This window comes from Miniopterus schreibersii (genome assembly GCF_964146895.1).
Source record: "Miniopterus schreibersii genome assembly, chromosome: 10".
In the NCBI taxonomy this organism is placed as follows: Eukaryota; Metazoa; Chordata; class Mammalia; order Chiroptera; family Miniopteridae; genus Miniopterus; species Miniopterus schreibersii.
The window spans coordinates 52843835-52858209 of record NC_138110.1 but is presented as its reverse complement, the minus strand read 5'-3'; the positions used below and the strand labels follow the sequence as shown (position 1 = coordinate 52858209).

Genomic DNA, 14375 nt, shown 5'->3' with positions numbered 1-14375 from the left:
GCTTACAATGACATCAGTCTGTGTGAGCTTGACACTGTCTTTCATTTGTTTGGTTTTGGAACTGCTTGGCAGCTTTCTTCTTTAAAGTTCACTCTTTGTGGCCATTTATTCTCTGCTGTTAAAATACAGGATGATTTTTTATCTTAACCAAATGATGAGCCAAAGAGCTGAATCCGGACCTTGGATTTTGTGAATTTGGGTCGAGAGGTACGACTAGTGATAAGAAATCATTTAGATCTAGATGGCTTAGAACAGAAGATCAGAAAAGGATCCTAAGACCTGCAAATAGTATCTTGGCACCTTGGGCCCTGGAAAGTACTGTCCTGAGGTCATTTTCATGTGGCTTCACTGGAAGCACAGGTGCCAAATAGCATATGTCTTAAATTCCTAGAAACCATCATCTTGCTCAGTAAGCTGTTCCAACACTGTATATGGGCTTTCAACTCCTAGTACATCTCCAACAAGAGTTATCATCCAATGTTTTCTTTACCACTTCTGGTCATTTCTGAGAAGAAGGGGGGATTCCACAATTTGGGAAGTAATTCACATCATTGCTTAAAAGCTCTGCCTGAAGATACCGTTCCTCAAGGAACTTCTACCCATGTGTTCGGTTATATCTCACAGAAGCTCTGCAGAATGTGGGCATTATCTGACTTTTTCATTTTACAGATAGAGAAAGCCAGTCTCTGGTCTTTAGCCAGTACTTAGTATTATGGCAACTTGACTTGAGTAAACCTTGCCAGCCTTATGCTAACTCTTTGTTACCAAGGCCAGCAGCTAAGTCTTGGTATTCTCTATATTCAGTGTAATCTATAACTGAGATTATAAGTGTGAAAGCCCCTGACCAGTAGTAGATGGTACGTGATGTTTCATTAAAAGTACCAACTAGTCAGACAGAGCCAGGTACACTTTTTAGCCTTTTATTTTATTTTTAAATTATCATCATCATTATTATTGTTGTTACTAAAATTCTCACTGGAGGATATGTTTTTTATTGATTTGAGAGAGAGAAAGAGAAATATCGATATGAGAGAAACAGCGATCGTTTGCCTCTTGTATGTGCCCCTACCAAAGATCAAACCCGCAACCTGGGTATGTGCCCTGACTGGGAATCAAACCCGAGACTGGTGCACGGGACGACGCTCCAACCAACTGAGCCACCGGCCAGGGCCAGATTCAGGTTTGATCTCTGCCATTTGGTGACTGTGTAACCTTAGACAGATTAATTCTGCAAATCTCAAATGTTCCATCAATAGAGTTAATAATTATAGCTGTAAGATTTAGTGAAGAGCATATGAGGTAATACAAGAAAGTGCTTCACATAGTAACCAGCTAATAATGGTTAATAAATGTTTTTAAATGCAGGCTTATTATTATTGTTATTATTACTGTAATCATTATACAATGAGTCCTTAAATCCTGCCCTCTCACCGAGGCAGCACTGCTCACATCTCTGCCCTTCCTTTCTTTTTGTCTTCTTGATTTACTGGAATAACAATGGTAGCGTTATAAGAAAGTGAGATGGGCATGCACTGTTTCTGGCCCCTGGAGATTTCCCCTTATTTCACAAGAGGAAGTTTTGGGAGTTATCTAAGTATCTGTCATGTTGCCAGAACTGGGAATTGGGAGTTAACTAGTCCTTTTGTCCTGCTTCCAGGAGAAGCCCTTCTGCTCGGTAATATCACGACTGTCTATTTTCCAAGATTATTTCCTCTGCTGTAGCTCAATCATTTAGTACACATTTTAACAGCATAGCTCATCCTACTTTGTGGTCCAGAATTCTTAGTCTATGGTCTTTATGGTTTTATTCCAAGTAAATCTAGGGTCCCACTCCCCCCAAAATCTTGATTCTTATCTAAGTTTTTAAAACTTTTGGCATAAAATTTTGGATTTTAAAATTTGCAGTATCTGTAATTCTAGCTTGCTTTCCATTCCTATTATATTTATTTTCTTGATTAAATTTATGAGTTTTCTCCTTTTTTCCCCCCCCAGTCATTTGAAAGAACTAGCTTTCAGTTTTGTTGATCCTTGCTTTTGGATCATGAGTTTATGTTCTTACCTTTATCTACTGTCTGGGTTTATTCTATTGTTGGTTTTCCTCCAGTTGGACAGTTAAGTGTATTAATTTTCAATCATCTCTCTTTTCTAATATATGCATGTAAAGCTGTTTCCTTTAAGTCTTGAACTACCTTCTACAATTTTTGATACATCCTTTTTTGTTTTGTAAAGTCAGGTTTATTGAGGTTTAATTTATATATCATAAAATGTGTTCCTTTTAAGTGTACAGTTTGATGAATTTTGACATGTGTACAGTTGTGTAAATGCCACTATAATCAAAATCTAGAACGTTTCCGTCAACCCCAGGAGCTCCCTCCTACCTTGTTTCTGCCCCTGTAGCTGTGGCTTTTGCGCCGCCACAGGAGTGAGTCAGAGTTTACAGCCCGGAGCGTCGGGCCGCCGTTTGGCGCGCGGTTTGGAGATTCCTGCATCTTGTTCCTGGATCTGCAGTTGCTCCTTTTGTTTGCTGAGTGGTTTCAATTTTATGGCTATACTACAATTTATTTATCTATTCACTGTTAATATAGTTTTCAATGGGATCAAATGAGAGCATTTTAATCTGTACTTGGGCTGCAAATAAACATACCAGAGTATTCTGGATTTGAAATTATTTGGGCATTTTTTATATTTGAGGTTTTATTTGGGTGTGGCGTTCTGGAAGCTTTTCCGTTAGTGGGCAAACTTGTGCTCCTGTGAACTCACATGTGTCCTTCCTCCCTATAGTAGTCTGGGTCCAGTCAGGAAATAGAAACCACACAGTGGTTGAATAGAAGTTTAACACAAAGAGTTATTAACTGTGATAAAAAAATAACTAAGGTAGAGGGAAACTATGGATCCCTAGGGCTGTGGGGCATTCCCAGTGAAGGACGAACTACCGGGAGTTCAGACCTCAGTGGAGAAGGTATGGGTTAGCCCAAGGCAGAGCAGAGGAGTGCGCTGATTTGGCCAGATCAGACGTGGCCCAAAGGCTCTGGGCAAGGCCTAGGCTCGCCTCGGAGTGCCGGCCAGAGGCAGGTGATCAGCAGCCAGGGACCTGGGTGCACCAGAGGGGGCAGGAGGCCTCCAGAGCCTACAAGCTGTGTGGGGGCTCTGGTGTCCATGTTGACAGGGCTCCAGGCTTGAAAGAAGTGCTTAAAGGGGTTCTGTTGTTTATCATTGAGCACACATAGAAAGGTGCATTTGGAGCAGAGACAATAAATTGATAACTGATATACTCTCCCTGTTCTTTTTCTTTTTATTTATTTTTTTAACATCATTTTCTTTTTATTCAACATAAAGAAATCAAGTGTATACTTGCCTTGTCCAGACTGTCTATCCCCGACTAAGATATCTAATTTAACCTTTACTAAATCAGTCTTCAAGCCCACCCTTTTCCCATTCTTTTTACTGGCATTTTTTAAAATTGAATTTATTGGGGTGACATTGGTTAATAAAATTATGTAGGTTTCAGGTGTGCAGTTCTATAATACATCATCTAATTGTATTGTGTGTTCACCACTGCAAGTCAGTTCTCCTTCCATCACCACTTACCCCTCTTTGCCTTCTTCTACCTTCCCTCACCCCCCTTCTCTTTTTAAAAGAAATACTATAAACTCAAAGGCACTAATAAGAGCATGCTTGTGCTATTCTTCAGACACCTCATGAGGGGAAAAGTGTTGAAGAAAATGAGACCTTACAGGGAATATGTTTATTGACAAATACAAACATCATATTAATCATGAAATATACCTTCCCCGTGATACATTGCCACACACATCACGATGTTTCCCCCACTCTCCCCCTCCCTGTCAGTGTAGATTCCAAGCCTGTCAGACCCCAGATTGGAGGCAGTTTCTTTCTTCATGACGCTAGCTCATTGTAGAAAACAATTAGGATGCAAATTTTAAAGAACAGTTTTATACCAGAGGAGCTAAGTGTTTTTAACTCTGAGCTTAGATGAGCTTACTACTAGGAAAATGGTGATCATCCTTTCTGAACCAAAATACTACAATTTTTTTCTGGTGTGAATTTATACACATTTGAAAAGTATTACCATGGCATAAATTAAACCACATTTATTATTCATAGCAATGAAACACTTGTTGAAAAGAATAAAGGACTGTCCCAAAGTATCTGGGACATATACATATTAATACTTTTCCAGAATAGGAATACACTCATCTTCTTGAGACAGCGTTAAATCAGAGGAATAAAAAAAGATAAAAATCCCTATTAGGCAGTTACGTGTTTTTGGCAGAATCGAAAATCAGTTCCCCTCCCCTTCCCCCTCCTCCTTCCCCTCCCCTCCCCCCGCATCGCCTCTCTATCTAGACCTGATTTATGTTTTTGACAAGACTTGATAGCCATTGCAGAAAAACTCTGACATGCCTTGCAGACAGAACTTATCTGCTTTTGTTGCAGAATTCTTTTTTCTCAAAGGTTATTGAGGGAATATTTCTTTTGGGGGTATTTAGGTTGTAAATCTCTGACCGTTCATTACATGGGTGTTCCCAGCAGTAGGGCTTAATTACAGAAGTTTTTATATACTTCCCAGAGATTGGGTGCTGTTCACTTACAAGTTTTCCCAGTTTAAGAAAGCCCAAATTATAAAAATTTAGGCCTGCAAAATAACTTACTCAGAGAATTTTATTTGCATTCTTAACTAGTTTTCTGTAAGCAGTTTGTTCTTTTAGTGTATTTATATTGGATCCTATTTAGTCAGAAGATACCTTTTAAGACTCCCTCTATTAAGTAAAGTGGGATCAGTTTGTATTTTAGCTTTCAGATTTGCTTGGGATTCTTTGAGCTTCTTCTGTTTGGCAAAATGAAACAGAAAAGCCTGCCCTTTTGTTATCTTGGAAATTTCCAGCCGGAGAAAGTGTATAGAGGCACGGCTTGCAGGGATTCTTACGTGACCAGCTAGCTCTTTTCCTAAATTATTAAGCTACATTAAAACAGCAGCTCAGTGCAGTTGGTGTTTAGGTATTCTTACCTTCTGAAAGATTAATATCACTGCAAGAACGCTGATACTTTTGACATCACCCTTCAGTGCTTTCAGATATCAGGAACATCGTATTTGGCTCTATTTCTGTGCTCTACCTTCTTTAGTTTGCAGTTATCCTAGGAGGTTTACTAGTAGCTTTGTGTTTGCTAACTTTCTGAAGGTTTTCCTCTCACAGTTTGGCTTCCTTAAGTGTGAAATTTATAAAATAATTTATAGCTACCCTTAAAATAGAATTTTTCTTTAAAAGCAACCAAGACTAGAGAGATTTTTATGTCCACTTTTCCTTGTAGCTTTATTGCATTCATGACACTGGAGGAGCTCTTCATTTTGAGTTTGGCCTGCATGGGTCACTTTGGAGTAAGTGATATAACCTTATTTAACAAACTTATACTCTTAGGCTTATTTGTTGATTACAGATTTTCAAAGCTTCTTGAAAGCCTACTATCTTACTAATAATTGAGGGAACACAGTAAAAGGTCATTTTCAAGTAAGGGCTTAACACTTAAGGATATATTTCTTTATTAAATATTTATTGAGGACTCTTTTCTGCTGACCTGACTCTGAAAATATTAGATGTAGTTCCTACTGTTTTTGTTGTTGTTGTTAACCCTCACCCAAAGATATTTTTCCCACTGATTTTCAGAGAGAGTGGAAGGGATGGGGGGAGGGGAAGAGAGAGAAAGAGAGAAACCAATGTGAGAGAGACATGTTGAGTGGTTGTCTCCCACATGTGCCCAGACCTTAAATAGCTCCCACTTTATGGCAGGAAAAGGTAGTCAGGGAAAAGAGGAGCTGGAGTTTGAGCTCCTAAAGGAATTTTGAGTAGCTCTATTAACATTGACAAATGAACTCACAGATCCTTTCATTTACAGGGTGGGGCAAAAGTAGGTTTACAGTTGTTGGTATGGAAAATAATATAGTGATTAATAATAATACAAGAATAAACTCTGTTTTGCATACTCACAACTGCAAACCTATTTTTGCTCTACCCTGTATTTAACCTAATTTTATTAGTTCCTTGTATCTTAAGCATGATAATTACTTGAAATAAGATTTGCATTTCATTTTTTAAAATTCTACAATTCAGACTTTCCCCCAAGTTAGAGTGAATGTCCATTCTTTGCACTATAAATGTCTAAAAAGGGTAAGCTCTTCCTCTCAGACACTCTGACCACAAGGATGCTTCCTTCTCTCAACTCCCGTAGCACATGTTGACTTGACATGGAGTTGGCTCGGTCTTTACTGTCAGACATGCTAGAGCTCACATCTAACTCAGCCACCTATACTTACTGGCTTTAGGGCCATGAGCAAATTCCTGTATCTCTAAGGCTCAGTTTCCCCCTGTGAGGTGGGATAGCAATACTTGTTTCATAAACTATTCTGAGGATTACATGAGACAGTGCATGTACAGTGCTGAGAACAGTGCCTAGCACACAGCACTCAGTTAAATGCAGCTCTCATTACTATTAGCTATCATTAGGCACTTAGTAATGGCAGATTGTAGCTTGTTTTTATGATTTATCTACCTAATTTATCTCCACTTCTAGTGTAAAGGGATACATCCATATGCTTTTTGTCCTGTACACACCCTTAACTACACCCTACTCCTGCCCAGCCCAGGCCTAGCACAAGTGTCTGACACACAGAAGGTACTTGCTGTGTCTTTATAATGAAAGATTTAATGCTGGATAGCAGTGCAACGCCTTGTGACAACCATTACTCTTTTGTATTTGTGGTATGAAATTTCTTTATGGATTCTTGCTGTGGAAAGCCAGAGTCATGAGGGTAGGAAAAAAATCTGGATTTGGTCAAAACTTTATTACTTCTGGCCAAAGGCTCTTCTAAAACTCACAGAACAAAAACAAAACAACAGTAACAAAAAGCAGGTGCATTGTGATATCCTGAGTAAGTTGTGAAAGTTCATGGCCGAGCAGAGATGGAGTAAATTCTAAGCCTGCAAAAGTACTAGTTCAAAAATTAATTCTGCCAGTGTATACTTGAGGATTATTCTCAATAAACCACAGATAAGTAATAGTATGCAAGCAATATACTTTATATTATAGTAAAACCTCTTTGTTTAAAGAAAAAGCCTTTTGCTTCTTGTCTTTGTGTTTATACCATTTATCAAATCATGTCCTTTATATGTACCCACACTCACTGTACATGTTCAGCCCTCGCTCGGAGGGCGCCTCTCTGGATTCAGTCTTCAGATTGGTTGAGGCCAATGAGCTGACCCACGTCAGAGCACTTGTCACTATATTACCAGGCTTGCTTGCAGACAGGTTTCTTTGTTTTACCCAGGCTCAAGGTCTGCATTTCATTCCAGTCTTCTTGGTACATATTTTACATACACACAATTGTGTTTTCTTTGGTTGAAATTCTCATAACAATTCCATGTATTGATTTGAAATCATCATAAACTCAAACTAGAATTGAAGTTATCTTTAATTGATATAGTTTTACAGCTTTTCTTCCTTATTGGATATAAGGGCCTGATGGAAGCAAAATTTGCCATGACCATAATTTGAATCAGAGGAAATCGCTCATTAAAATTCTCACAAGGTTCATTTAAGGAGCAATATCTTTTGAAATTGAAGGGTCTGGTCCGGTGCTTACTTCATCTGTACAAGTTGTGATTTCATCGTCAGCTTCCTTTTCTGCCTATCTTCTTACTCATCTGCTGAAAGATTACAGCATCACCTGGGAATCTTATCCTACTAAAGCCACCTCTCCCCAGTGTAGAACCCACTCCTAGACAGAGACAAGAAAGGGCGAATATCTTGGGTGGAACTAAATCAATGCCCTAGGTGCCTTTAGACCAACCTTCGTACATTTTCTCTGTTGCACTTTTGCTAACCCTTCAAGGGCTGGTGTTGAAGGTATGGAATAGTGTGTTGGTGGCCTCATTTGACTTTTTAGCTTCTATCAAGCTTCTTTATCATCTTGCTGAATTCCAAAGGTGTGTTCTTTCCTTATCTTGGCCGCACTAAAACATCACCTGTGACAGGGCATCACCCTGACTCACCTGTCCAGAAAGGGTGACACGTTTGAGAAATCCTGTTTGTGACATTGGGCACAGATTAGAGAGTTCAGTCTGTACAGAACTGAAGCTTGTCCTTAAAACATTGGCAAGTCTCTCTTTGATGGTTTTTTAGGGACATTTCGTGACACTGTTTGCACAATAGACTTCTGAGGTGAGAGTTTGTAGCAGCGGAGGAGCAGAAGTTTGAAATAGGGCTAAACCCTATACCTGGGGTGAGGACCAGACCTGTTTGTTCTCATGGGCCTGAAGCCTGCTGTACATTCTGATGCGTTTAGTTTAGCTTGACTCTGCTGATTTATAGGCTAATAGTCAGTGGAATTTCTATGAGTTCTCACTTGTGATGAAACATCAGCCAGATATTCTCGGTTGTTCTCAGGGCCAGTTGTGCAACCAACACTGACACGGTGTAATTCAGAATCCCAGAGTTGCAAAGCAACGTGAGAAGAAATCGGTTCCCATCAGCCTCCTATATTCACACTGATGCTGGGTTTTGAGGATTTTGCCATGTTCTGGCCCAGAGGACACAAGCCAGGTTCATCTGATTTGGGATTTCCGCACACAGTTCTCTAGCAACGCCTCTGTGTGTATGTTATGTGTCCTGCACTGTCAAGCTCAGTTCTTACAGCAACTGCAGCTACTATTTCTGTTACTCACGTGTTTCCTCCATTGTCCAGAAGAGGATTTAAGGAGGCAGCTCCCACTTACCCACTTTCCATTCTGGTGTACACCAGACACTATGTTATATACTTTACCAATATTTCTGAGCCTCACAGTTTCCCTTGTAGGGTAAATATTGTTGTCCTGTACTGAAAATGGGAAGGTGAGGCACTTGTTATATGACTTGCCCAAGGGCATCTGCCACCAAGGACAGAGCTCCCATGGAACCCAGGCCCATGTGACTCAAAGCCAGTGTTCTTGCCCCTAAACCTGTCTTCTTCTCCAACAGATGTTGCCTAACGGTGTTCCTGGCCTAATAGAGCTGCCAGTAAAGTTGGTTGATTAGATTTGAATAATGTTCAGCAACCTTGAATTGAGTCACTGCCCCTCAGTTTCAGTGCCATGCACATACTAGGTACTGGTATTTTTACATGAGGAAAGGCAGCAAAGTAGTAGCCTCGTTCACCTGTTTCACAGGTGGGGATATCAAGCCCTGCGGAGGTCACATAACTTGCCTGAAGTCTACGTCATTGCTGAGCAGTGGCATTTTTTCATGTGAGGCCATCAGATGCATTTAGTGTCAGCCTCCCCACACATGCCACTAGCCCACGCCCATCTCCAGAAACACTTCAGGTGGTGGTTAGTCTCTTCCAGTTCTCTGCTGTTTCAATTTGGGGGAATTCCTTGCCCACTCTTATCCTCGTTGACCTCATTTGTAAGAGGAAGACAGTAATGATACCTACCTTCCACCTGGGTTAAGTGAAACAGTGCAGGCAAGAAATGCTTAGCTCCGTGCGGAACACACGACATATGCTCACGTAATTAACGTATTTCTTCCATGTTTACATGTGGAATCAGTAGTAAGACAGCACTGTATCCTGCTGAAACTGAGGGATGCTGAATTTTGGATTGAAAAAAGAATCTTAATTTAGATATGACACATTTTCAGAGACCTCATTGTTTAAGAGAAATTTCATGTGCACATCTGTGTTGCCGTTACTTGCTCAGACATGTGACAGATCATCAGTCAGGGTCACAGGCAAATGGTAAGTGCAGTCTAGGTGGTCATTAGCCAGTAGTCAGTGACCGTAACCTCAGACATCAGTGCTTTCTATCATACTCAGAGCCCACCCTTCCCATTTTCCCAAGCGGTCAGGCATTCTAAATAATCATCAGTAAGAGGCCTGTTTTACCTTCTCCATCCTCTGTGACCTCTCCCAGGAAGAGAGCCAAAATCCCTGTGCGTGGTCTGTTTTCTCCAGCACAGCCCACCTTCAGGAATGAGCCTGTGGCTCTGGGTTCGGCGTTCATTTTGTCTTGTCCAGAAGGATCACATCTTATTCTTTTAATTATCTCATTGTTTCTTGTAGTAGAAGTTCTTTTTTGTCTAAAAAAAAAAAAAAAAAATTTAATTGGACATGCCCTTTATTGCTGACTAAGGATTAGAAACCTGCTTTCTTAAAAGTCAATATAAAACATAGCAATTTTAATCAAGTGAGCAGAGACTTCCTTCAATTTCAAAAGAATGTTGAGAGGAATGGAAGGTCCTTGAGGGCAGGACTCACTCACTCCTTGTTCCACACGGAGTCCTCTCCGCACCGCACCCAGAGCCTTGTCGCAGGCGGTGGTGCTCAGGGGAAGCCCGCTGCCTTGGTTTCTGTGGCTTTCTTTATTGTTTAACTGGAAACGAAGGGCACTTTATCCATTCCTCAGCCAGTGTTATGCTTAGCACAGTGAACAAGACAAAGCCACTGCCCTTGTGGAACTTCAATCCTAGTAAGAGAGACAAGTAAAAGAAAATAAATGAGCATGATTACAAGGTGCCATGACTGTTCTGAAGGAAATAAACTTGGGGCTGAGATAGAGAGTAATGGAGAGGAGGCGACCTTTCTAGATCAGATGGCCAGAGAAGTAGACGTCTGAGCTAAGGCCTAAAGGACCAGGAAGAATGGGAGATGAGCCATCAAGGCAGAAAGAGCATTTCCTTTGAGGCCAAAGTGTGGCCTGTTTGAGGATCTAAAATAAAGTGTGTGTGGCTAGAGGGTCTTGAGCAAGGGGGGGAGTAGTAGGTAATGAAGTTGGAGGGGCCAGTGGGGCCAGAGATGTGGGCCTTTGTAGCCCTGGTGAGTTGTTAGGTTTTGTTCTAAGTGTAGTAGGAAACAAGGGTGAAGTGATCTAATCCATTTCTGTATTTTTAATTATGTTTGTTGCTATGAGATAATGGAGGCCTGATTTGAGGGGTTGGAGGTAGAAATGGAAAAATGTGGTTGGATTTGAGTTAAACCAGTCGGATTTGAAGGATTGGACATGGACAGGGGGTAGTGAGGGAAGGGAAGAATCACGGATGACTTGAGCACCCTGAGGTGGGGAAGACTGGGAAGTAGGGAAAAGGCTGGGGGAGGAGGAAGGTGGGACTCCAGAGCTTCGTGGTACATGTGTTAAGTGGCAGGCTTCCATGAGGTCATCAGGGACTGAGATTTCCACTAGGATCTGCTCTGGATGTATAAGCCTGGAGCTCAAAGGAGAATTCTGGTCTAGCGATATAAATGTGTGAGTGACAGTACAGAGAGGACTTTAAACCCTGGGGGATAGATGACATACTAAATGGTGGCATTTCCTTTAACTCATGACAAGAGCTCAAGCTACCTACATGGCCAATTTGAGAATTTGCTGTAGCAACACTGTAGAACCACAGTTATTTTATTGCAAAATATCCACTTGAAATTTATTTATGCCACCAATGACCAGGAAAGTGAAATGCTATACTTGGCTCCATAGAACCATTCTCTCAGCTTGTTTTCAGAAAAATCCATATCTGGATGGTGTCACCGAGTCATTAGCAGTGACTGACTGGCTGTGTTCTAATAGGTCAGGTGTAACTTAAGCCCCAGAGGCCTTTGGGCAAGTCAATTAGTCTGAAGGTGGCTGAGATAAAGCAGCGGAGCTTGTTGCCCCAGATTAGCATCAAGGGCAAAGACGCTGCATCGAAATCGGAAACCTGGAAGAAGCTTCCCACCAGAGACAGGAATTACTTTGTGAGAATTTTGCTATGGGGAAAACAAGAAGGAATGCAGAATCATGCTTACCAAATGTGAGGCTTTATAAGACACACCTGAAGGGCTTCTTTAGCAGTCAGTCCTGTGCCTTACCTCCCAGGGAGTCTGATCGAGTAGCTCTGGGTGGGGGCTCAGGAGTCTGTATTTGTACCAAGTGATTCTGGTGCAGGTGACCCATGGATGACGCTTTGAAACGTTGAGTCTAAAAAGAGCTTTGAGGTCATCGAGGTAGCCCTGTCTCACCATGGGCACAGGCGTACGAAGGGGCTTGCCTTGAGGCGCAGAACAAGTTGGAAAGCCAGTGCAGCTCTGCTCACTCACACTCTTCACTTTGCAGTTGATGCGTCACCCTAACGGTGGAGAAAAGCAAGTCTCCCCTCCCGGTTCCCAGCTCCCCTTCACTGTAGTTTTTCTTCTCTTTCCTTCTCCCAAAGCACGCATCACCTTCTAACGTAAGAGGGCTTCACTGTGTTCATTGTTATTTGTCTGTCTTGCCTCACTAAAATGTTAGCTTCACAAGGGCACTGATTTTGGATTTTTTTGGTTTTTTTTTCTTCACTGGAAAAAAACAACCCACTCTAGCCTTCGTTGAGAGGGTGGAGTGTGAGTGAGTGTGAAGGGCTACAGTGGCCTCCCCAGAAATGGTTCAGTGACCTGTTGCCACAGGAATTTCTCTGTGTATCCTATGTTCCCTGGGTAGTGCCTGGCCCATAGTAGGTGTTGAATGAATATTTGATAAGTGGATGGATGGATGAAAAATATTTTGTTGAACTATAAATCAGTTAATGGGCATTGCGGTAAAGTGCCAACCCTTAGGCTTTGTTAGCCCAAAATAGTGTAGAATATTTCCTTTTTCACTTGTTTGCCACCAATGCTGGCTTGGATGAGAGGTTACAAAAACAGCTTGTTTATGGAGATTAATAGAGGCTTTTTTAATAATAATAATAGCTACAGTAACAGTCATAAATAACAACTGAAAACTGCTGCCATTTGTAGGATGCTTACCATCTGCCACATAGGTGCCATATGAAGTTCTGAACTAAGAACATCAGACCCTTAACTCATCCAGTCCTCATTACAGTCCAAGGATGGAGGAACTGGTGTTGTCTGTTTTCCAGAGAAGGAAACTGAGGCTCAGAGAGGTGAAGTTATTTGTCCAGGTTACACAGTCAATAGAGACTTAAGATCTGTGATCGAAAGGGGAAGTCCTTAACTACCAGTCACATTCATTATTAGGTTTGGGGTGTTCTCTGGGGAAGGGATTGGAAAAGCCAAAGACTAAGCAGGCATCACTTTTTGGGGTGTCCCTGGGCCAAGAACACCAACCTCCTAGATGGTATAAAACTACAGGCTGGAAAGGAAGATACATTTTTTCAGCCCAACTTTCCAGCATTTCCCCACACTCTCAGGTCTTTCCATTCTCACATTACAAAGGACCTTTGGTCTTGAACTGTTAGGCTTTTCTCACTTCTCAGACAACCTCCCTGTAGTGGGGCCAAGGGAAATGCCTGTGGTGACAGGTCACTGAACCATTTCTGGGGAGGCCACTGTAGCACTCCACACTCACTCACACCCCGCCCCGTAAAGGAAGGGGGACAGAAAGGCTCCTTCAGCCACCTTCCTGTACCACTTCCCTGTTGGGGCCTCAGGAAGGGGCTGAGGGCGATGATTCTATAAATCTCTCCAAAGACTTGAGTGAGGTTTTTGAGTTCTTGAAACTGGTACCTATTAAAAGAGTTGTGAGCTCACAGAATTCATCACCACTTGCTGTGGATAATGTCGCATTCATTCCCACCCTGCCAGCCAGGACTGGCCTTGCTCGGGTTCAGTGAAGACTCCATACATACAGCATCCAAACCCACTCGGCCAATAACTGCAGACACAGGTTGGCCACGGTGCGCCCCTGGGCTTTAGTGAAGAGAGAGGGCTGTCACTTGCAGTGCCATCTTTAAGCACACAATGTACGGGGCACTGTGTTAACAACTCTACAGCCCTGATCTCACTTAATTCTAATAAACATGATGAGGTATTGCCGTCCCACTTCTGTAGATGAGGAAGGCCTGGAGAGATCGGCGACTTGCCTGAGTCTCCCAGCACTTTTTTTTTTTTTTTTTTTAATATATCTTTATTGATTTCAGAGAGAGGAAAGGAGAGGGAGGGAGAGAGACAGAAACATCAATGATGAGAGAGTCATTGATCGAGCCCGCAACCCAGGCATGTGCCCTGCCCGGGAATCGAACCCCGATCGCCCAGATCCCAGGTCGACGCTCAACCGCTGAGCCACGCCCGGCCGGGCTCCCAGCACTTTTGAGAGGCAGAGCCCCGATTTAAACACGGGTTGAGGTGGTCATAAAGCCTGTGCTTCGAGAGTCTGCTCCTTCTGTGACGCCGGTTAAGAGCATGGACTCTGGGTGTGAATCTAGACTCTGTTGCTTACTGGCTGTGAGACACTGCAAGTCACTCAGCCACTCTCTTCATTGGCTTATTCATCGGTAACCCAGGGATAAGGAACTACTCAGATCATGGGGTTGCGAGGATTAATGAATCAATGGATGTAAAGCACTATATGCATGGTAGC

General features: G+C 42.1%; 1 protein-coding gene across 1 annotated transcript in view; it reads left to right on the top strand.

Annotated features, from left to right (window-relative positions):
- Nucleotides 1–14375, top strand: part of STK4 (serine/threonine kinase 4) — an 86402-nt gene that overhangs the window by 66989 nt on the left and 5038 nt on the right. The window lies entirely within an intron of this gene.